Source organism: Chinchilla lanigera, unplaced genomic scaffold, assembly GCF_000276665.1.
Source record: "Chinchilla lanigera isolate Chin_1 unplaced genomic scaffold, ChiLan1.0 scaffold00027, whole genome shotgun sequence".
Lineage (NCBI taxonomy): Eukaryota > Metazoa > Chordata > Mammalia > Rodentia > Chinchillidae > Chinchilla > Chinchilla lanigera.
In genome coordinates this window covers 13,003,246-13,028,656 of record NW_004955428.1, presented here as the reverse complement: position 1 = coordinate 13,028,656, position 25,411 = coordinate 13,003,246, and positions in this window count along the sequence as shown.

Here is a 25,411-nt window from a genome sequence, read left to right as displayed (position 1 = left end):
GGTTTTTTGGTTTTTTGAGGTAAGGTCTCACTATGTAGTTCAGCCTGGCCTTGAACTGATAGTGATCTTCCTGTCTCAGCCTCCCAAGTGCTGGGATTACAGGCATGCACTACCATGCCCAGCCAGATATTTTTAATTTACAAATTTAATTTTATTTCTCCCACTTTAGCATAGTGACAGAGAATAGGCACTTTTCAGTCAAATGACATGGTTTAGAATTGACTAACCATTTGTTATCAACGTGACCTTGAGCGAGTAACTTACATCTCTGTCACTGGTAGCTCATCTGTGAAACGGGGATCCTGGTGGTAGTCTCTCCAGCTTGGATGAGAATTAAATGGCTGGTATATCTTAAGAGCTTAGAAAAGGATCTGGCACACGAGCAGTGATTATGTAGGGTTTGCTATTGTTACCGCCTTGCAGGATGATGTTTCATAAGAAACTTGAAATCCATTACAGAAACGTAAGAGAAAAAAAAATCTTCATACATTTGGTCCTTCTCATCCATGGTGTGGAATTTAGGACACTACCACAGACAGCTACTCGGCTACAACAGCATCACACCTGACACGCAGCCTCTCGGGGTGTGTGTCAAAAGTCCTACTTCCTTCAGGAAGCTGAGCTCGGAACACAGGCTTCGGAGGCTCTTAATGCGCACCCACACCCCCGTCTTTAGAGTGATTTCTTTTAGCATGCAGGGCTGTTTTCAACGTAGAGACCACAGGTGCCTCCTTGCCTTGGTCTGACTGCCTGCTATAGCTGCTTTTCTTTTATCTTCCACAACAGGATAAAGTTGCTCTCTGAATTTTTATAGCACTTCGGGAAGAGGCAGACTATTGTTACAAGAAGCACCTTCAAGTGTATTGAGCATTCCTTTGAACAGAGATTTGTGGATGTTATTTTTACATTCTAAACCTTTGGGGCAGTGAGAGTTTTAAGAGAACAAACTCTACAGTGCAAACCGAGACTGGATCTGTGCTATTCTGAAATGGTGAAACCCCGGTGTCAATTGCCCGTGGTAGAGCGTAGCGATAACCACACCAAGGTCAGGCTTCTGTGTTAGCCTGGACGGAGGCTAAGTGTACCTGCCACACCTTGGCCACCGTCTCTCAGGGAGCTGCCTGTGGGCTGATGCAGGGACTTGTTCACTGAGGAGTTGGTGAGAATAGGTGAGGAACCTTCTGTGTCACTTGTCACCTGCTGACATCATATCAAGCACACTGCACTGAATACTACTTGCGTTTCCTAGGGCTACTGGAACAGTTTGCCATAAACTTAAAATAAGAGAACTTTAGTCTCTGACAATTCTGGAGTCTAGAAGACTGAAATCAAGGTGTCAGCAGGGCTATGCACCCTCTGAAGGCTCTGCAGGAAATCTTTCTTGGCGTGTTCCTGTTTCTGGTGACCCTGGACTTTTCTTGGCTGGTGGCTACATCACTTCCATCTCTGCCCCTCTGTGGTCACACTATCTTTTTTTTTTTTCCTGGTCTCCCAGAATGACACTTGTTACTGGATGTCAGAGCCACTCAGATAATCCAAGATGCTCTCACCTCAGGATCCTTAATTACATGTACAAAGACCCTTTCCCCAAATAAGGTCATGTTCACATTCCATTCAGCCCACCTCAGAAGCTTCTGGAATTTTCATAACTATGTTCTGAAACATCTGTCAACCTCAAAATTCAACCTCTCAATGTTTTCTTACGTTGCTCTCAGTTACAGTGCTTATACGTGACAGGGCTGGTTTAAATGTAGGATTGTCTGATTTTAAGTCTACTATTCTTTTTACTATCTCACACTAAAACTAACAATAATAGTAAATAACTGTAACTGACATTTATTGGTCAATAATAGTAAATGCCTGTAATTTACAACTAGGTACTATGTTAGTATTTGAAGTATTATTTCTAAATATTTCTATCATTTTTAACAACCTTATCATAAAGTCTTACTACTCACAATGTAGCAGTGAGGAAACTGAGGCACAGATGCATTTAAAAAGCACAAGGTCACACATATAACAAGTGGCTAAATGAAAACTTGAAACTGAAGTCAAGCCAGAACGAGTGTCAGCAGACTGTTCTTCAAAGCCGAGAGGATATCTACAGCTAGTGAGTTAGCTTTTGCAAGACAAAGGGTAGGCTAAGTGTGATGGCTTCCTCTTGACTGTCAACTTGCCTAGCTCCTGGGTGTGTCTGGGAGGGTCATGGAGGTGTGGCCTTGGGGACCACATCTGGCCCCTCCCCCTGACTCCCCAGTGTTCTTCTCCATCATGAGGTGAGCGGCTTTGCTCCCCCTGTGCCTTTCCACTGTGATGTTTTTGCCCCGGAGCCAGTTGACAGTGGGCTGAGACTTTGGAAACTCTCAGCTGAGATAAAGCATTCCCTGCTTAAATTGCTGGTGTTGGGTGTTTTGTCTCAGTGACGGGACACTGTGGCTGGCTGATACACTACGTCTCCTAAAAAGGCATGAAAAATTATTGACACATAATTTTATCCCCCCAGGTACAGTGTGGTTTGGGTATTTTTTACAGTGTGAGTAAGGCAAGGATTTGGGCCATTTTCTTCTTTTTCCTGTCTCTGTGGTCGTGTCCTGTCTGTGCCTTGACTTTTCCTAATTCTCGGGAATTGTCTTTGATGCTACAGAAAGCACAGAGACTCCGCTTTGAAAAGCACATAAGCATCTTCAGAGCTCTGTCTCATTTCATTCTGAGAGTGACCCCTGAGGTTGGTGGGGTGAGTGTCATTATTCTCATCTTACAGTCGGAGAGACTGAGTTTCAAAGTGAGTTGTTACTATTTGCTTCACACAGAGTCAGAATCGACTTGAAGCCTGACTATTTGACCACATTTCTAATTCTTTTCCCAGTACACCAAGCCTGTTTTAGATTAAGAAAAAAAGAAAAATCCAAAAGAGAAAGATAAATTTGGCTAGTATTATCTTTAGATAGATAAAACACACACACACACACACACACACACACACATATATGAGAAAGGTTTCCTCTTCCTGTTCAGTTTTGAGAATAAGCTGCTGCATTTTAGCTTGGTGTTAAAGAGTAATGTGGAGCTGAGAATTCTTTCTTCAGGGCAGAGGGCTTCTTGCATGACCTGATTTTCTCTGCGTTCCAAACAAGCGAGCTAAGGACGGTCTATTATGTCTAGACCAGTGTTTACAGTCCCATCCCCAGCTGATAGATGTTACTTAGTGATGCTGATAGCAAACAGTTCTGAGCCCTTCTTCCAAGGACTGGCCTGCGTATGCCAAAACTTTACGATGACAACTCATAGAACTGGAATGAATGAAATGTGGTATCCAAAATCTGTCTGTCTCTCAAGTATGAAGGCTGAGAACCCTTGGCTTAAGGATATTTCTGCATATCAGCTGAGTCAGTAACTTTCTAAATAATGATACAGAGAAAAGAATTTAACCCAAGGTGCCAAAAAAGGATCCTTTGACAGTGATTTGAGGGCTTCTTATTTTCCACTGAGTCATTATTTCTAACAAAAGCTTAGGCACCTCCTTCTATGTCACGGTAGCTGCCCACTGCCAGGACCTTCAGCTGCTCAGCCCCTGTCTCCCTCAGCACAGTGCCACTGGCTAGGACCAATCATTCATTGTCTTGAAATCCCTGGGACTCCTCACCTCTCAAGTTAGTCAAGTGCCACATGGTGACATTTCTGCAGGACTGGCTGTATACACAACAGTGTATAAGATTATAATGGAGCTGAAAAATTTCTATCATCTAGTGACACTGAAACCATCATAACTTCATAGCACAATGTATTAGTCATGTGTTTATAGTGAAATAATATATAATATGCACATGTGTTATTATAATCTAAACTATATATTAAATAAACTTATGCTAACAATCATGTAAAAGTACAGCTCATATGATTATGTATAGTATATTACACTTGATACTTATAATAGCTATGTTACTGCCTTACATATTTACCATACTATATTTTTCTCATTATTTTATAGTGTACTTCTATTTATAAAAAGTTTCTTTGCTGAACAGAAGGCTATGTTAGGCCAGCAACAACCTCACACATTTCATGCTTACTCTGAATCTGGAATGCATCATTAGGCCACATCAAGTGACCAATGCATTCACCATGCAGGTTGTATAACTACACCCTATGATGTTCCTACCTTGATAAGAATCACCTAACAATGCATTTCTCTAAATGTATCCCTGTCCTTACGTGATGCATGAGTGTAAACACACACACACACACACACACACATACTCACACACACACACAAACTAGAACCATGACTTCTACACATGGATGAAACACTGTCCATCAGATTGTGGGGTCTGGCAACCCTAGGGTTTGGAGTGACCGTATGACATAACTTGGAATTGTGAGGGATTTAATTCCTAGTGGGACAGAGCTTGACCCACAAGAAACAGGCTGTAGGAGCTGGGTGGGAATATAAACCTGTCCTTCATTCTTCCCAGAGAGTTCCTGGGGCACAGTGTGTCCTGGCACTCCAGTCCAAGAAATCCCACCAGCTAAAGGCACAGGCTGCTAAGTGATTCTTGTGCCTCTTTGTCATGGGTCATCATGAAGGGAAGTCAGTTTTCTAAGGCGTCACTTCGCATGGCTTCCTATCCCTCCTGCTCATCTTCCTTTCATCCTCGGCCTTGTTGGCCTGCTTTCACACTTCCCAGGTAGAATGTCACTACTTTATCCTTGTTTCTGGAAAACCCAGGCTACATTTTGCTGGACTGTTGAAGAACACGCCAAGGGAGTTGGTCTGTTCACTCTCAGGCACTCTTCTTTCCAATTTAGTCCATCCCTGAAACAAGTTGAACGTGGCATCTGCTCAATGGCTCCATTGTCTACAAAACAGAGACTATATTCTATTGCTTGGCATTAACAACCTTGTAGGGGCTGGGGATTTAGCTCAGCGGCACAGCGCCGGCCTGGCAAGCACAAGGTCATGAGTTCGAGTGTGGATACCAGAAAAGGACCAAAAAAAACCACCAAAAAACCAACCCTGTAGATTTGCCCTCGAACGGTTACAATTTTGATTTCTATGGTTTTTTAACCCACATACCCTGTTCTCTGGTCAAACTCAACTACTTAAAACTTTCTTTCCCTCCTCCATGTTTTCTGACATCCATGCCCTTAATCATGCTTTTCTCTCTATCTGAATGGTCTGCACTTAAATTTCTTCTCTATGTATTTAAATTATATTCATTGAGGGCAAGTTCAAGTATCATCTCCTTGAAAACTTAGTCGCCATTTCACATTCCTCTGTCACTACCCACAAAGTCAATAACCCCTCTTTTTCTGAACCCTTTTCTTGCTTATACTCCTCTTATGGTGCTTCTTACACTTTACTCTGTGTTGTAGTACTTTGTCATATGTCTTCTCCTCAATTAGATTATAAAGCCCTTGAGGATGCATTTGGCTGATTTGTCTTTGTTTCCCCTAAGCCTGGCATGGTAACTTGCATATAATTGTTGCTTAAGAAAATTTTGTGAAATGAATAAGCAGGATTATGAGTAAAAACTTAAAAAAATAAATATGTCTTATGTCAAGCTCTACATCCTAAGTTTTTCAGGGATTACAGAAAAAAATGGCTGTGAGGATGCTTCTATTTGTAAGTCAAAAGGTCAGGAGATATTAATAGTGAGAATGCTATGGCTTTCTGCCTAGGGCCATCAAACAGAACATGCCATAGCATTTAGCTGACCTTGGACATTTGGCTCTGACATAGTACTGAATGATCTAGCTTCTTAAGAAATGACTAATCTACAAGGCTTCTGAGTAATTGTTCCTTCCTGAAAATGGAGGAAAATTTTTATTAAAAGTGTTCCAGGCTGAAGATGTTGTTACAATTCTTTCACCACATTGTAAAGTCAAATGAACTCAGCAGCAAAAAAACCAAACAGAAAATGTTTAACTATTCTATTTAAACTTACACTATTTATAGCCACCCTATATTAATCATTTCTAAGATAAATGAAATCCTCATGGAAACAGTAGATGAAAAACTGGCTGAGTATTTCTCTTGTATGGAATGTTAAATTACAAAATTCAAACACATTTCAGAAATTCAATCATATTTATTTGTTGAGAACAGTTCATGAACTTATATAGAAACTCATGTAAAAACTTAGTAGCATTCAAAAGGTAAATAGACAATACTAATAGAATTTATCACTTTCTCATATATATTAAAACTATGATGTTTATATGACTAGTGTCTGTTGGATAGCATTTGAGATTAAAAAAATGTATGAAAATACAAAGAAACACTACTTAGTAAAGTAATATAAATGGGAAGTGTATTTTAAAAGTATAAATATGTGCTCATGCATAGTTATATATTGTTGGTAGAAACAGGCTTTATTAGATCAGGAGAACTGGGCAACTGTGACGTACTCAGCAAAAATGTCGAGGAGCAGTTATTGTGAAAAGGAAGAAGTTTTGGTTCATATAACTGCAAGAGACAGGGAAGAAACAGAATTCAGTGGGGACAATAACAAGTCATGTGGAAGTGGTTGGGCTGGAGCTCCAAGAGGACACAGCAAGCAGTGAGCTTGGGAAGTCTTGGGCAGGTCATCTGTAGCTTTCCACTGGCACCATCATGGCAGAAACCAATTGACCAGGAGTCTGGGCATCATGTTGCCTTGCTGGTCCTACCTATCAGCATCACACCCTGACAAGGGAGACAGCAGAGCTCATTCTCTTCGGCTTTAAAAGGTTGGTTCCCATCAAGAGTCACTATCACAGTCTACTTCCCAATGTTCTCTTTGCGCCTTGTTCCTGTTTAAAAAGGCCATGTCCTCCCAAAAAGGCAGCAGCAGCGTGAAGCAAGTGACCACAGTCGGGGTAGACTCACAGGCCCGGTTCCAATGAATGCCCCCTATAAATAAAAGGGGTTCACTCAAGCTGGCTGGCCTGAGTCCAAGGACTTGTGTTTTATCACTTTCTCTTAACATGGTCAAAAGTAAGTATTTCATTCCTTATATATACATACTAAACGAGCTTCTTGCCACCGTCGGTAAACCCAGAAATGCAGAATGAACATAGTGTCTGAAATGGTCTTATGTGTTTCTGAAAGGCTTTTTCTGCACACCCTGATCCTGACTTTCTTACACTGGTTCTCTGTGGTGTTTAATGCGCAACTAAATCAATTTGCTAAATTAAATATGTTTGGTATAAGATGTGAGCAAAGAAAAACCTGCTGGGAAGAGAATAAGCAGAAAATAAGATATACAATCTTTTCTCCCTCACAAACACACAGAAACAGAAATGAATACCTTGGGTTGACACTCAGTGGCTCTTTTAAAATTCCAAAATATTGTTTACATACTAAGCAGAGACAGTAATACTCAAAATTGGATTAAGAACAAAGGATTCTAAGTAAATCCAACAGAAAAAATTATAAGCCACTGATGGGAAAGAGTTAAGGAATGGTTGGGCTGCAGCAGTGAGGCAATTTTGATGAACTTCTAAGGCTTCAACATTTTAGTTGGGGTTCTCTTTTCAATATATACCCTTTTTTAGCAGAAAAACTTAGGTCAAAAACACAGCCTACAAACAAACCGTCAGCATAATGTTTTTTCATCATTTCCAGAGGAATGAAATTGCTGGAAGCCTCCCCACTTGACCTGCTTACAAGTGGTAGCTATGCTCCTGAAGTAAGTACATGCAAGAATGCTCGATGGAGTGACTCTTCCATTATATCTATGTTTTCACTATGTATGCACTTTAGTCTGGGATTCAAGGAGTCAGTGAATGTCTAAATCTACTCTCCACACAGTCTTGTCCCCTACAGAACAGTAAGAATTAAATATTAAACAATAGTAATAATGCTAATATCAGTGATGAGGATCTAAAGTTTAATGTTTAATTTTTACTGTACTCCAGGGTGTTTGACTCCAAATACCTGCCTAATAATAGTTAAATGGGCAACCACATGCTTACCTACTCTTTGGCTCTAATACCTTCCAAGTGTACTGCTTTCGGGGAAACACTTTCACTGAATTAATCTCATTTAATCCTCATAACAACTCTGTGTGCTAGGCTATTATTATTATATTTTCACAATAAGGTCTAAACAATTAGACGACTTGCCTACATCACACGGCTAAAGGCCAGAGCTGAGACGTGCACTACAGTGTGGGATTCCAAGTTTCAGCACTTGCTGCAGCCACCCCATCTCCTGTGTGATTACTTGCCAGACACATTCTCAGAGGAATCCCTGGAGAAAAGTTTTACACGTGCGTTTATCATCAAATAAAAGGGAGCTTGGTACCTAAGGTAGGTCAACATTCATTTGGTGGAGAACACCCTCAATTTTAAATGCCATAATGATCTCCGCTGGAAAGAACACTTCAGAAGATAGAGGAGGGGGAGTATAATGACAGAAAAATCAGGCGGTAGATTACTGCTTAGGTTTATTTTTTAAAAGCTAAACATTTAAATTTCCTTAAAGTCATTGTGAAGCTAACACCACGATTTCAGTGCAACGTTTTAAAGAGGCCTTCGAGAGCTACGCCCGTGATCAGGAGTATTGACTGATTTTTACCAGCAGGGGGCAGTAGGCATTTCCCCATTGGCTTCTTCTGTATTGTAGAACCAATGGACCCTAAAACTGGCTCCCCACCTTCACGATTTAATTTGAAAAGTATGAGGAAAACAGAACAGAGTATAACGACTTAGTGTAATTCTTAAAAGACCTCCAGAAGTCCTTGAAAACTAATGGGCTTACTGTAATAGAATGCATCATGGTACAATACAGAGTTGCTCTCCAAATTTTAGATAAAATTCTAGGAATTGTGAAGAAAAAGTTCAAGAGTGTGCCATTCAGTTTTGTTATTCAAGATCAAAATAAGCAGCTAAATACTCCTATGAATTACTGAATGTCCAGTATGTATTTATCTTTAATGGACAAAGAATGCCAAGGTCTGCCAGGGATATTTATGGTAATAGTCTGCTCACTTTCTAGAGCAAATCCTTTTTCCTTCCACCCCACAACAGGCACTGAAAAGAGAAAGTCACACATGTCTGTCATTCTGGGGAGCTGAGTTATAAGTCAATTATGTCAAGGTGAGCGAGATGGCTGAAAGCCTACACAGTGTAATTATTGTGAACAGTGGTAAAGGGTGAGGGATTTAAGACACAGAACCCAAAAGAGAAGCAATGGAGCACAAAGTCCCCAGGGTGCTGAGAAAGATCTCCAGGACGTCTTGACTCTCCAGCTTCAGCATCCAAGCCTTACTCTCCATACCTTCCCAAATAAGTTAGGTAGGTTGTAGAACCACAGCTATCAGAAAGCACTGCTGTGTTTTCATTTCTTTTTTTTTTTTTTTTCATTTTTTATTCATACATGTTTGCAGTACATAATGCTTATATTCCTCGTGGGGAGTTGTACGAGAACTTTACACTTCTTACTCTTTTTTCCTCCCCTCCTCTCTCACCCCCTCCATCTATGAATCCCCCTCCCATTTGCAAAAGATCTATCTTCATGGGCAATTCAAATGAATAGATGTTTCTCAGAAGAAGCATAACTGCTATTTTAATTTCTTAAGAGAATTTCAAGGAGAAGGAGCCCTTGGGTCCTAGACTGTGAACAGGTCCTGAAGCCAAAACCTTGTAACCCGCCTAGGTGAAGCTGGTTTACTCCCCTAGGTTTGAGTATTACGGACAACGTAGCAGAACCTAGCTGGATATGATGAATAAACTGACACTTGTGAGATCAACAGGAGAAACCTTTGTTACCTCCTGGCCTTACCTTCAAATAGGGCTACACTGAAGGTCAGGGATTCAGAATATGAATCCGGGTGAGGGGGAGCACAACTGCATCCATAACAGACTCCTTTCCCCTGCTTTCAGAGCAGTACCCCCAGCCCCAGATCAGATCAGGCCATCTCTGCTCCCTTTTAGGGTACTTATCGAAAAGCACGACAAAAATAAAAAGTAATACTTCCTCACCAGAAAGGTCACAGCCTCTCTCAGGTGAATGCTAATGAGCAGGATGTCTGGCCTTGGGCTTTGGGCTCCACAAAGGCCAGAATTACTACAAACGCCAGGGTGAAGCTTTTCAAGCGCATCTCCAAGGACAGCAAATGAGTCCACTTGGGGAGCAAGTTTAATGGTAGGATAGACATCAGTACCATGTATTAGACACAATCTAAATAAAAACACTTCCTTCTGTAATATGCCTCAGCTGACTTCGAATGTTATTCTGTCTCTGCAACCTGGATTCTGAGTTTCACTGCTCCGCCTGCAGAGCCTACGCCCCGTAGTTGCTCCCAGAGTGACACTAGCTTTATGCTGTTGGGATTTGCCATCATCCCAGTAAGATGCCCCAGTGTCCAAAGCATTGTGGGTAAAGAAATCCTCGGAAATCAGCCTGTCACTGCGGGGGAAGCAATTGAAGTCGTTGACTTGCTTTCTTCCGACACAGAAAAGGGCATTTCCTTTGCCCTCAACTGACCAAAAAATGCTTTTAAACACTCAGTGGGAGCAGTTTGCAAATGCCAGTGTGCTGATGGCAGTTCCCAATTCGACTCCTGTTTCCCAGGCTGCGGAAGCCCCGTGCATGCTCTTGGCGTGGCCTTTCTGAGGGCTTCCCTCCTGCGGAGGTGTTGGCGGGAAAGAGGAGCAAGGCAGAACAGCGTGACCTGCTTCCACCAGGCGCTTCAGATCGTTTCCCTTTGTCCGTGCGCCCCTTTGGGAGATTTTGATCCACTCTGCCGTGGTGAGAAGCAGCTCTCAACATAACAAGGAGGAAAAAAACCTCAAACTTTCATTTTCCTCCTAAGAAATGAGATTTTATTTCTGGATGACAAGGGCTTCGGCAGAAAGGCCATAGTGTGGTACGAGTGACCTTTCACAGCTGTTGAACATCAGTAGTCTACACATCCAAACTATAGAGGCAGCTCTTAAAATACCATCCCAAGGAAGAGTGTAGAGAGAGCGGAGTGCCTTTAAGGAGCTATGTAACTGTTACTGAATCTTTCAAATAATGGTGTAACCTCTGGGCGAGAGCAAGTTTTCCTGAGCTGCATTCAGAAGGAGCTGAGCTCACAGAGGCAGCAGAGGGGGTGTGGAGACGCAGAGCCCTTTGTTAGCCATTTGTCTCTCACCGCATTGTTAGGATGGCCCACACAGCTTGTCTGCTTTCCCCCCAGTCGCCTGGATAGTTCAGCAGATGCTTCGGGATGTCTGTGACTTAATCTCCTGCGTGGCTTCACCCAGAGGCTCAGGAGCACACGGCCAGGAGGTTAATGAGCTCTTGGAGCAAGGTGCTGATGGACACAGATGTCCAAGTCGGAGGAGTGACACTTCCCTGGGTGACGGGAAAGCAGAAAGCTGAAATCCCCAGGTACTTTGTGACATATGCCACCCACAAACACTGAGAGAGTTCATTATTAAAGGTCTTTCTGGTGAATTAGAAATCAACCCAAAAGACACTGACATCATCATTTACTGTCTTGCAAAATCATGTGACCCAGGTTTCAGCAATAACCACGGGGGAATTAAAGGTGGGTAAGTGACTTTCCAAATCAAATCTTCAAAGACAGAGATGAGGCAGAGGGAAGAAAATGTCACCAAGAAGCGAAAGGAGCAGGATGAGGCAACTGGACAAGTGTTCACCTGTGACGCCCCCTGCTTTCCTGCTTCAGAACACCACATATCGTGTGATTCCATTTTTTACTGTGTCAACAATGTGAGACTGGATTAAGGTCACCTTCATACTTTCCTTCCTTCCTTCTTTCCTCCCTCCATTCCTTCCTTCCTTCCTTCCTTCCTTCCTTCCTTCTTTCCTCCCTCTCTCCCCACCCTCTTTTCTGTCTGTCTGTCTGTCTGTCTGTCTCTCTCTCTCTCTCTCTCTCTCTCTCTCTCGTGTGTGTCTGTGTGTGTGTGTGTCTGTGTGTGTGTGTGGGTGTGTGTGTGTTGGTAGCAGAAACTGAACTCAAGCCTTTGCACTGAGCTCTATCCCCAGCCCCTTTTATAAGATATCCGGGCTGGGCTCAATGTTGCAAACCTCCTGCCTCAGCCTTCCGTAGTTCTGGGATTACAGGCATATGCTACGCACCTAGCTCACTGTCACCTTTTTTTAATACGAAATTAAATGCAAGCTGGGTTCTGTCCATTGTCTATTGCAGGTGAGCTGTAGTGGAACAAGGAACGTGGTAAGCAGGTATCTCAATTTACAACTGTCCCTCTGCGGACAGGCACCGGCCCTGGCCCCACTTCTAGACACAGCGCTGCGTCCCACAGTCTGTTCATGGAATCTCACATACTGAACTGTACTTTTTGGAAAAAATAAAACAAAATTTCAAAACAAAATAATAAGACAGTAACAGCAGTTAATACATTGCGTATTGTTATCTTCAGAGTACAAGATATGGGCAATAAAAATTCTCCAAATAATAGTACCACAAGCCTTTCTTTTCAGTGAACTAAGAGAAACTAGTAGTATATCTTGTGCTTTTTTTCCTTTTCCCTTCCTTCCTTTGCCCCGCCCTCAGTCGAGTTCCTCTTTCCTCTTGAAGTTTCTTCCCATTTCCCAGTATCTCTCGTACATTCACTTTTCAAGTCATAAATATTTGAACCATACAGAAAAGAATAAAGGACAACTCAAAAACAGGTAGGTAGCTTTATTTTTGTAAATAATTGTTAAATTTTGCCATACTTACTTCAGATCTTCTAAAAATAAGCTCAGGGTTATAGTTAAAGAATTCTGTATTTCTTTTTCAGTCCGGTTCTTTCCCTCTCTAACCACTATCAGAAATCAGCACCATATTGACCCCATTCTCATTTTACTGCATCTGTAATACTCTGTGTAATTTAAAAATGTACCTGTAAGGTTCATTTGCTAGGTGTCCTTTTCACTTTGTTTTTATTTAAGATTATATTTTTTAAAACTTACCCACATTGACATAAAGAGAACCAATTCTCTAATTTTAATGGATATAAGAACTTGCTTCACTTTATCTATTTGATATTTACCTATAAAATGCAATGTCATTCATATTGTTTCCAATTATTCACTATTATAAATGGTACTTCTTGACACACACACACACGCCCCCCACACACAGCACTAGGGGTTGAATCCAGGGCTTTTGCACTGAGCTACACCTCCAGTTCTTTTTAAAATTTTTAAGATTTTGCAATAGAGTCTCCTTACATTGCTGAATTGCCCAGGTGATGATGAATTTATGATTCTCCTGCCTCAGCCTCTGGAATGCAAGGAATATAGGCATGCACCATCATGCTTGGCTCATAAATCCTTCTTATACAAACAGTCCTTGAGGAACTTTTCGTGTATTCCTATCAGTGAAGTTGGTGGGTCAAACAGTGGGCTATCAACTTCATATGGCATTACCAAATTTGTACGAACTTGCACTCTTGTACAAGAATTCTTATTTCCCTGTATTTTTTTTACCAGTGCTTTTTACTCTTTGCCAAGCTTGTACTGTGAAATCCTATCTCACCATAGTTTTGATTTTATGTCCCAGATTTCTAGTAACTTTAGTTCCAAACATTTATCTTCTATTTATTTAGGTTTCCCCATCTAGAAATGCCTATTCTTTGTACATTTCTTTCTTTTGGGTTAGCTGTCCTGTTATTCATTTGGAAGAGTTCTTTGCATTAGACACAGTTATATGAAATTGCCATTTTTGTGGGTCAGAAATTGTATATTGGCAATTTCATACAGATAAAACAAGTATTTGTGGATATTAATCTTTTGATCATGAATGACAGCTGCCTTCTTCCAGTTTATAACTTTTCTTTCAAATGTCTTTATAACATCTTTTGGCATGTAGAAGAAAATTTTAATACAATCCTTCTTCCATATCCATGGATTCTGTGTCCCTGGATTCAACCAATGGCAGATAAGAAATATTTGGGGGAAATTGCATCTGTAGTGAATATGTATAGATGTTTTTCTTATTATCCTTCAAACAATGCAGTATAACAACTACATAGTATTTACATGACATTATGTATTATGAGTAATCTAGAAGTTAGAGTTTGCAAACTCGTCCCATTTTATGTAAAAGCCTTGACATCTGCAGATTTTAGCAACTTGGGGTGGGAGTGGGGGTGGGGACCAACCCTCCATGGCTACTAAGTGTGCAATTAAAAAGCATTATTTGTATCCCTGGATACACAAATATGTAAATCACAGCCTATCTCATCATGTGATATAGAATCATCACATGCTTTTATTTTTCTAAATCCATCTTGATGAGACCCAGTTGTCCCATCAGAGTTGCTGGGAAACCTAATCTGTCATTTTGCACAAGGAATACCTTTCGTTCATGTGGGATCATAGAGGACCTCCAGAGGTCAAAGTTAGTGGGGACAAAGTCCCTGGTTCTCAGTTTATCTCTGCAAACTTGCTCTTCTTATTGCAGACCAGCAACTCTTCTGGCTGTGTTACATTTTCCAAGTCTAAGTCTTGAAGGTGATGTCTTTTTCTGACTCCTGTTTGGGGTACTGGGTTCTAGGCCTTCTTAGATGCACAAAAAGCCATTGCTACTACAGCTCCTCACAGCTCCCGGGATTTAGGTGTGTTCAACACTTTCATTCTGGAAAGCAACTTTCCTCCTCTCTCCTAAAGGCCAGGTGGCTCTAGCTTTTCCTTTTCCAGATATGTAAGCTTTATCCCAACTACTCTGTGAGATCCAGCTCAAATTCTCACCCTTTGGGCTAAAAACAAGACTGGTTAATAGAGGAGTAGTAAGCGGTAAGGGTATAATGCAGTGTTGGTGAAGAGTCTAGACTGTATAAACAAAGATCTGGCTAACTATTCTCCGGATAAAATTCATACACCAAGTCTTTGATGTGGTTATCTCCAAAAGCTAGGAATTAGAACTTCCATTTTTTGAAATATTTCTAAGTCCTTTGAATTCCTAAAAAAATAAACCTCACCAGTTAGAAAAATAAATATTTTTAGCAAAATGTCACAAAATGATAGGAAGGATGTTGACAGCCAATGAGAACCCTATAATCAAAACTTACAAATATTTTCCAGATATTTACCTTTGAAATCATCCTTTTCACGCACTTGGGAGCAGGGGACTATGTTGGCAGAATAGTGCACACAGGAGAGATGTCTTTCATGTTCTCAAAAACTATTAGGTATGATGAAAAGATTCCTGTATTAATAGTTAGGTCATTGGGGCTTTTTCCCGGGCTTCTTCAAGAAATAATTATGTAACTTTGACAAGTCTCTTAACCTCTAGGCTCCTAATTCTTTCTTAAATTCTAGACAGTCTCCAAAGTCACTTTTCCGTCCCAGAATTTTATAATAAATGTTATTTAGAGAGTCCTAGTTGGTAGCTGTCAATGTGGGCAAGTCTTGTGGTGTCTGTAGCCATAAAACAACCAGGCAGACTTTCCTCCTGAAAGGGTGGATGTATCTGCTGGCTATTCTTTCAGTCCTTCCTGATTTTCAGCGATCACTGAGCCAAATGCTTACAAGAGCTTTAGCCTGGAAAATGCCTCACTGACTAGACAGCTGAGATTTGCTCCCAGGATCGTCAGGTTAAACAGACGGCCACCAGACCCAACAGCTGGGCTGGCTTCTTCCGGGCAGCTTGCCAGCCTGTGAACACAGAGGCACGTTTACTGGACACCCGGATCTGCACAGACCAGGATCTGGCCTCGGCTCACTTTCTCTCCGTAGGCCTTCAAGGCCAGAGCAGCTGTGCCATTGTGTCCGGGTCACTGGAGAAGCTGCCTCCTCTCCGGGGAGATGACTCTGAACCACTGCTCTTTTCTAAAGCTAATTGAGTTTCTGTAATAGATTTGTTCTCAGTTTCGACCTTTTAACAGTCTCACTGAGCTCTGCTGTGGGCAGCACAAATGCTTCTCGTCTCCTACTCTACCTAATTGAGTAGTTCTCAACAAGGTAGGAGCGCAATCTATTTCCATCTCTCTGAGACCAAACCCAACCCACCTCCCTGTTTGCCTTTTTAGCTGAGGTTTCTTGACGTAGCATTTTAAAGAACTAGACTGTATTAAGATGGTGAAATACAATGCTGTTTCTTCACAAGAGATTCCATAGCCTTTTATCCCTATAGATGACCCTGCAGTTATACTCGTATTTTAGACTAGAAATTGTGAGATTTCAGGGTTGGGTAGGGTCTTGATACCACATTTTGAGATTCGATTTTCATATACCCCATTGCTTCATATTAAGATGTGAATATATGACCTACCCCAGTTCCTGGTAACCAACCCAGCTTACAAACAGTCTTTTAATCTTTTAGTCAACAAATATTTGCCAAACATCTGTGCTCTATTTAAAATTGGATGGCAAGATTAAATGTAATATGATTCTAGAGTAGCTTTTGGAGTAAGAAATGCTTACAACCTAAATGACAAAAGATTCAGTCTTATTTAAACGCAAAAGGGTAAGCCTGACATGGCCATGCACGCCTGTAGTCTCCGCTACTCAGGAGGCTCGGGGTAGAGGATTGATTGAGACCAGTTTGGGGCCAGGCTGGGCAGCACAGCAAGGACATATTCTTCTTAAAGAAGGAATTTCTTTGGGTGCAGTTTGGGCAACTACAGGATTCTCACTGTCACTACCTGGTCTTTGCTGACCTCAGTTGAAATGTGACATCGTCTTCCTAGATTTGGAGCGTTGTGACAGCATCTACTGGCTGGCAATTCAGGCTCCAAGCTCACACACTGTGTACCCCCGTTGTGCTGCCCCAGGCCTTCTCTGATCTACTGGGCCCCTCAGAATGTGTGGGCCATCCTTGAGGGGTTCAAGAACCCCCAGCTCTCTTTCTTCCTCACCAAAGGTGTAGAGGGGCAGGTCTTGAGAGGTCTAGTGAGCATCTCCATAAACATTTACTTTCATGCACTGATGCCTTTTCTTCCATGGTTAGGGCTGTGGTGCCATTATAATTACAGTGGTGCCTCAGTTCACAAACTTAATTCTTTCCGTGATTCTGGTTGCAAACCAAATTGGATGAGAACCGAATCAAATTCAATGGTTAGGTTCAACGTTGACCTGATGGGGAAATTTGATTATGTTCTCATCCAATTTGGTTTGTGACCAGAATCGTGGAAAGAATTCATGAACTGAGATACCACTACACCAGAAGTAGGTCTAACTAATAAGTTACTGCTTCAAAGTATTCTAAGCATGAACCCACTGTCCTTGCAGCTAACTCAGTTTATCAGACACTCAATGCAATTCTAGCAGTTTAAAGATATGGCCTTTTGGGGGAAGGGGATATCGGGGATGGAACTAGGGCCTTTGCCTTAAGCTACATTTTCCATCATGGGGTTTCACGAAGTTGCCCAGGCTGGTCTTGAATTTGCCACCCTCCTGCCTCAGGTTTCCAGGGTGGTGGGTGTACGGTCAAAAACCCCCATCCTCCATTTAGGTAAGTTCTTTATCAACAGTATTGGCCCTACATCAGAGCCAACCATTTTTTCTAGTGCCTACCAAAGTTTGAAGAAAGAGTAACTGGCTTTGATTCACCCAGAGGTGGGATAATGTTGGTTTCCTCCTAAGACAGTTTCAAAGTTAGTTTAGTTTATTTATGATTTTCACCTTGTGTATTCTGAATTCATAAGCTCAGTCTTTTGAAGATGTGGTTCCTTGGAATCTTTCTGTGTTCTGTAGTTAATTTTTTTCTGCTCTGTGTTCATTGACTTGATTGCTGAAATAGAGTTGCAATATCTAAAAGAGAATTAATGAAAACAAAATGCTTACAGCACTGTCAAAGGCAGAATTTCTCTGCTGGGCTTGACAAAAACCCTTTCAAAAGCTCCCAAATTTGGCCTCTACGTGCATGAGGGCAGGGAACTACTGTCTTATCCTTCTCTGAGTACTTGGCATGCAGCATTGTACTTAGCACATATTGTGTGCTCAATATATTTGTCCAAAAATGAGTAAATGCATTAGCAAACATCCAAATAGCAGTTGATATCAATGGGATTTAGAATGTACTGGTTATTGAAGTAAAAACCATTGTTTGAGCACCAGTTTGGCTTCCAAAGAACTGCTCATTGTAAGGTCTGCACATCAGAAATACTAACTTTTAGGCTGACCTGATTACACACATATGCACGCACACATACATATACACCCAAAGTAATACATCTTGTAGGTATTGTGGATATGACGCCTCCTGCAGCCAAGCAAACTCTCATGACACTGAGCCTTTTGATTTTACATTAAAGAGTTGCATTTATTTCATATGAAATATTCTCTAGTGCTCATTAGAAATTTCAACAACTCAACCATAGAAACACAGACAGAATTAGAAAAGGTCCCTGAGCACATGCACCCCCCGCAACACACAAAGTTCAAGGTATGGACAGTGCTTTCAGCGCTCCTTCAAAGCCATCGTCATACTTCCATGCCATATCTTTTTTAAAGGCCTCTGTATTTGGTTTCGTGACTCATGGAAATTCGAGATAGCAGAGGGTCAGGAAAGGCTACTGAGGTGAGTGCGCGGGTCACAGATTGCTGACTTGTAGACGCTGTTAAAGAAGAGGCAGCAGAATTCAAGGAGACAGGGAGCTGTAACCCTGTGTAAGGGACGTGTCCCCAGTTCCGCTTCCTTCTCTGTGGAGGCCGCCCTTTCCCTTCGCTGTGAGCTCTGGTGTCCCCGCTCCGAGCACAGTGTCCCCCAGTGCCGGCCACGGCAGGAGCAAGGAGAGCAGTGGTATTCAGGCCCCTCAGACAGGGTCAGTCCCGGGACAGTGCTGAGAGGGACGCTTCTGACCATGATGGCTGGAAGAGGATACGCATGGGGCTGCTTGTGGCCTCTTCTCTGGCATATGGAGAGTGATACATTTGGAAGTTCTTTTCAGCTGTTGTAAATAAATTTGTGCGGGTTTGAGATGCATGATACGATGTTTTGATATACATATACACTGTGCAGTGATTGCCACACACTAATTAACATGTCAATCACCTCACAAAGTTACCGTGTGTGTGTGCATCTGTGTGTATGTGTGTGTGTGTGATATGAGAACACTTAAGGTCCACTCTTTTAGCAACTTTCAAGTATCCAAAACAGAATTAGTAACTGTGATCATTATACTCATCCTGTGTGAGAAAACTCTGGACCCCTTCACTGACATGTTCCTATTTCCCCCAAGCCCCTAGCCCTTGAGCACCTCCGCTCTGTCCGCTCCTTCTCTACGTTTGACTTTTTCAAGATTCCACATATGAGTGAGATTGTGGGTGGTTCTTCATAGCAAGGAGAGTAAGAGCAGTGTGTCCTGGTGTTACCCGGTCTTGTGCTGTCCTTTGGTTGTGGACCTGCTCACCAGCTGACGTGAGCACTGGGACCACTTCTGTTCCAGAGGTTTCCAGTAGCTCTTGACATTTACACTTAACAATCTGTATGGTGCTGGCATCAGGCCCCTGGGTAGCCTGCTCCCTGACCCTGCCCGCTTGCGCCCACTCTCCTGGGGCACCTGCCTCCTGCGGCTGTCTTGCCACACCCTGTTTTCTCGCATTCCGGAATCAGCCTTTCCCCATGGCTCCCACCACCTCCTTCCCTTGCCCAGCCAGGCACAGAATTTTCCCAGACTGCCTTCAGTCCTATTCATCTCTCCTTTTCTAGCTTCTTTTGCACATTTTGCCTCTGCCTTATCATTAGTAACTTGTTATATAGCCCTTCCTTTCTCTGTCAGCCCCTGGCCCTGCTTTATTTTTTTTATAACACTTAACACCCCTTGACATACTATATATGTGTGTACGCACATATATACTTAAACTTTGGGACCTTTCTGTTGGTTAATTGTTTTATTGAGCACTAAGGTGACAGCTCCAAATTGACAGAGACTTTTGCACATGGCTGTATCTCAGCATCTGGTACCCAGCTAATGGTAGATGCCCATAAATCTTTGTGAAGTGAACCAGCTCTGTGCTACCCTCTGATTATCTAGGTGCTTTGGAAATCTATTAAAGTGTGTCTTGTCTAGTACTTCCTCTTTGGAGACTCCAGAACAATTGGTTTGTGCTGCTTTGGTAGCGTATTGTAACTCATTCCACTGACATCTCTTCAGCGCATCCCACTGCCAGTTGTGTAGTTGAAAGCAGGTGTCGGTTCATCCTCATTTTTATATCTTATAAGCTCCCTATCCGTAGAGTACCTTCTCATATTGGACCTTATGGTTCACGAATTTCCTGAGTATCTGGTATGGCTCCAATTAGTCTTCATGTGAGCATGAACAGAGGTTTGCTTTGTAACGCTTTTGTGTCCCTAGAAGCACCAGGCACGCAAAATTGTTCAGGCAAGTACCCTGCTTTGCTGGAAGGACCTAACACACACAGCAAGGCATTAATACCATGGCTTCCCATCCACAGAAGAGCACCAGAAAAAGTGGTCTGGCTGCTCTCCCTCCACAGCTCAGGCCTGCAGTGCCCTGAGGCCTGCATACCTCCGCAGATTTGGGCCAAACTACCAGAGTGCACAGCCCTTCCAGATTCACTTCTCTCACATCTCCGAAAGCATAATACTAACAACCACCAACTGCTGTTGAGCTCTTGCTATCATGCCAGGAACTGATTTAGTGCTTTGCATACATTTCTCAATTAATCCTTACTTGAGGCATAGACTGTTTTATCTTCCTTCTACACAGTGGAAACTCTGGCACAGAGAGATTAAGCAACTTGCCCAAGGTCACACAGTGAGTAATTGCTGGGGTTGAGGTTTGAACCCAGGCCTACTGCTGCAGAGCCTCCATTCAGAATCTCTTTGCCTCACTACCGCCACATGATCTGGTAATACGTGCAGTGACAAAGGCTCTAGTGGCCAGGTTAGCTTACTGTTTGATGTGACATCCATAAAGGTAGTATCATGTAATGTGATTAGATATTTTAAAACTAGCAAAATCACAGACTGTAACAAGTTCCTGTTTAGCTGCTATGTGCAGGGGATGCAGGCTACTGTGACTCCCCCGAACCCCACATCCTCATGGTCCAGGCTTCCAAAACAAGCTGAAGCCTACCACTGTTTGAAATCTGCTTCTCCACTCTGTGTTTGTGATTTTACAATGACCTCCATGTGCATTAGCATTCCATGAATGGACCCGTACACAAGAACAGTTGTCCTGAGAGGTGAGGTTTTTATCTTCCCTCTCTTGTCTTTGCTCTTAAAACCACACGTCTAACAGAGTGAAATGTTCCATCTAATGAGTGTAACCTGGAAAGTAATTCCGTGGTCTGTCGTACTTGATGGCAGTGATTCTCGGATGTCAAAAAGATAAAGACACACTTTTCTGCTTCTAATTTTATTCTTTAGAAAATGATGGTACTGAGCTATCCATAGAGTACTCTTGTGGATTAATTCCAGTTTTTTCTTTTGTAGAGGAGATTTAAGGGAAATCTTAATCTGCTTTATATTTAACTCTTATCTCCACACTATGAATTAAAAATAGAAGACCGGACTTTGTCTCGCCTCCTCAGACACAAGGCTCAAGTTACTCCCGGAGAAGGATGGCAAGAGCGGCTCTGGGTCTTCACGAGGTTTTTCTCCTTTTGCTGACTTCATAAACACCTGCCTCTGGCTAATTTTCCATCCAACAGCCACACCTTAGCCTGCTCTGAAATGAGTAGTCTGTAGTCTATGATTCTTGAATGACGCTTAACATTGCCCCCAGCTCCTTTTTATTTGTAAAGCAACTCAATTCTGAACCCTTTCAGAATTTACAAATTTTGAAAATTTTCTATATCCTCTAGTTGTTTTTCGGCTTGCTTTTTCTAAATTCATGTGTAAGGTGGGAGAGAAGCAAAGGGACTTTATTTCCTTGCTCTTTAGCTGGTGGAAATTGCTCTAGTGCATTCCCTTGGCTTTGGCTGTCTCTCCCCTGCTCTTCCTCTCCCCACACCTTCTCCTGATCCTCTTTCTCTTCCCCAGTTCTCTTTTCCTGCCCCAAACCAGTGTCAGAGACAGCAGGGGGAGGAGGGACAGGAGTCAGGGCAGCACCTTCTCACCCGCCCCACCCCTTTTCCAATCCAGAGCTTCAGAGGGTTGATGTGGTTTTGTTCTACCAAAATCCAAACGTTGCCAACGTCATGTCCTTATGAGGAGAGGGCACGAAGAGGTTAATGGGCCAGGAAGGCCGATCCCTTATGAAGAAGACTAAGACCTTTGTGAAAGATGCCTGGGGCAGCCTGTGTCTATCTTGCCCTTCTGCCTTCTGCAGAGTAACAGAATATCGAGCTACAAGGACACAGTGTTCCTCCCCTCAGGCAGACAGCACCCTCTGAGACCAGGCAACCCAATCTGCTGGCACCTTGGTTTTGTACTGTGAGAAATAGATTTCTGTATCTCACAAACTGTTTAGTTTAAGTATTTTGTTACAACAACAGACTAAGACAAGAGTTGCTCATCTAATAACCGATCATCTGATTGGTCTAGCTCAGAAAGGGTTAGAAACCTCTGTGGAAACTTCTACAGCTTTGGGGTTCTGGCATCTCCAACCCAGCCAACTTAGCAAAGCTGATGAATCTTGAGTTTTGTCCGAGTGTAGGGACAAAGCATACCTGCACCTCAGGCACACTGGGCAAATGCTCTGCCACTGAGCCACACCCCCAGCCCAGCCCCCACTGGCAACCTTGCAGCCACAAGTCCTGAGTCACAATGGGAAGCAGCGTTGGTCCCTGAGCTGTCACTTGGAGGATTGGAGGGATAACACTCACTAGAGTCATCTGACCAGGTACATCAGCTCTGAACTTTGTATGAATTAAAAATAAAATAGTTAAGCTAGATCACTTTACCTATCTTGTGCATACTGTGAGTTCACACATGTGTACACATATGTGCACTGAGGTGTATCCTGTGACCTCTGTCATAACATGTATTTTCTTAATGTAGATTTTGGTCAAAAACATTTGAAAGTCACTGTTCTGGACACTGTAGTATTAATACGTGTTGTGTTGCTCATAAAGACAGAATTCTAGACCCTTGTGAGAGCTGTTGAATCAGGATCTTGGAGTCTGGGAATCTTTAACATATTTAACAAACTCTGTAGATGAACCTTATGAACATTAAAGTTGAAAAACCACTTTAGCTCTGGCAGTGGTAGAAATGTTTTCTTGGCAGCCCCCGGGCTGTTTAAACTACCAAGCTTCATACCTATTTTCTTTGGTCACTTTCCAAAGTGTGAGTCTCTCCCTATGCTTCACTCCATGTTACTCTGCATAATCTTATCACAATAATGTTCTGTACTGATTCGCATAATCCTTTCCTTTCGTAAGAACGCCTCCCACTCCCCTTCTCCTTCCTAAGCAATTTGTCTGTCCTCTACAAGGCCCGCTGCACAATTATCAAATGCCTCAATCTGCACAAACTTTCCCTGTCATTTTCTTCCTTGAGTTATCTACTCTGCTCTCCACTCAAATGAGAGCCATTCACTTTCCAAACTTACCTTCTTCCCCTTGGAAGGGGTAGGTAAGGGGACAAAGTTCCTTCCTTCGTATCCATTGGCACTTCTCAATCATGGTTTTCCTGCCCTTTGGTCAGGCCTTTCTCAGTTAGGACCCATTGGCTGAAAGTAACAATATCCAATTACAAGATCCTAAGCATTAGAACATTTATTATATTACACGGCCAATTGATGTTCGAGTGATAATTGGCTAATTCAACAGGTCTTCCTGTCTTTCTGCTGTATTTTTTCTACCAAGTTGAATTTTATCCTCAGGTTTTCCCCCTTATGGCTACAGGATGGCTGCAGCAGCTCCAAACATCACATCCCTCACAGTTATATCTGTATTCGTCTTTTATAGATTTTGTAACAAATGCTATGAACTTGGTGCTTAGAATAATAAAATTTATTCTCTCTCTCATTTATTCCCTCATTAAGGTTTTAGCAGAGGTTTAGAGCCTCTGAAGGCTCTAAAGGAGAATCTGCTAGCTTCTCTCTGCTTCTAGTGCCTACAACATTCCTGAGCTGCATCATTCCAGTCTCTGCCTCCATCATCATATTGCTCCTCAGTCTCTCTCCCTCTCTGTGTCTCACAAGGAAAACTTGTGATTGCATTTAGGACCCACTTGGACAGTTTCAGGTTGCAGGGGTTAGTACCTGATACCTCTTGGGGGTCATTATTCAGCCTAAAACAACTTCCAGCAGTAGGATGGGTAATTTCTGCTCCTCTGTAATTTACTAACAGGGAGAAATGCTTGACTAGATGCACCCTGGGGTTTGGCTCCCTACACCTATGGGCGGGGGTTAGGTCGCGAATCTATGTATGTGGCCTCTTTTGGGGAGGAAGTGAAAAGAGAGTGAGGGATGATGTCTGGCTAGAACCCACCCAGGTCTGCCTCAGGACTCCTGCAGGGGCCTCTTTCAGTTTGTGTCCTTAGGCCACACCCCTCTGCCACCCCACGGCATTGTTCTCTTTTGGCTTTCTGCTCACTGCTCAGCCACGAAGATTGGCATTTTCTTCCTAACTGACCCCTCTCATCACTGGCCTCTCAGTTCTTGGACCTCATCATGCTGCAGTGATGGTCTTACTCCTCCTCTACCTTCCATCCTCACAGCTTCATGCTGACCCTGAGCAGTGCTGAACCTGCCCCTTCTCTGAAACCAAGAGCAGACGGCTGCCCTCCAACTGGTCTTTCATGCATCCGGCTTGCTCTCGGTTACTCACACCACTCCTCCCCAGTCGGCCTCGCCACCGGGCACCTTTGTCCTGGGTTCAATCCTATCAGAAGATATTGCCTGTATCCTAAATTCTTTTCACCACTGGCCCTTGGTCCTCCCATTAGAGTTATTTAGCAAAAACCCAGTCCTGTATCAGCTCCACTGTCTACTGCACAAACATTTTCATTGATCTCAATTCCCACCTCTTCGCTCTCAGCAAATAGCTTTATTTCACATTTCACAACTAAAACAGAAGACATCTGATAGAAACCACTCGATTTCCCACCACTAATTTAGTTGCCCATGTACTGTTTAACCTTCTTCCATCCTTATTACAGTGGAGCAGAATTTCTATCTCTGAGGGGTGTCTGTTTTCACTAATTTAAGTCTGGAAGATTCCACATCCTGTTGCCTTTCCCAGTTCCTGCTTTCCTCTCCCTCACAGAGCTTGTAGAGGCTTAGGGGGCAGGTTGGTGTGAAAAGAAGGAAATTGCCCACAAATAATTGCCCACAAATAATTGCCCCCAAATTGCCGACAAATAATTCTGTCAGTGTTTGGTAAAATTTAAAAATCATCTTTTCTCTCTTTGTTTTTCTCCCTCGTTTTCTTCTCCAGGGCTTTTGTTTCTGTGCACCTTTCATTTTGTTTAGAAACTGAGTCAGAGGAGGAAGACCCTCAAACTCTGTCTCAATATCATCAAACACCCATCCTATCTCCTATATTTTCTTTCCACTTTTTAAAAGAAAATACGAGAAATAAAAGAGTACTTTTTGCTTCACTGCTTTC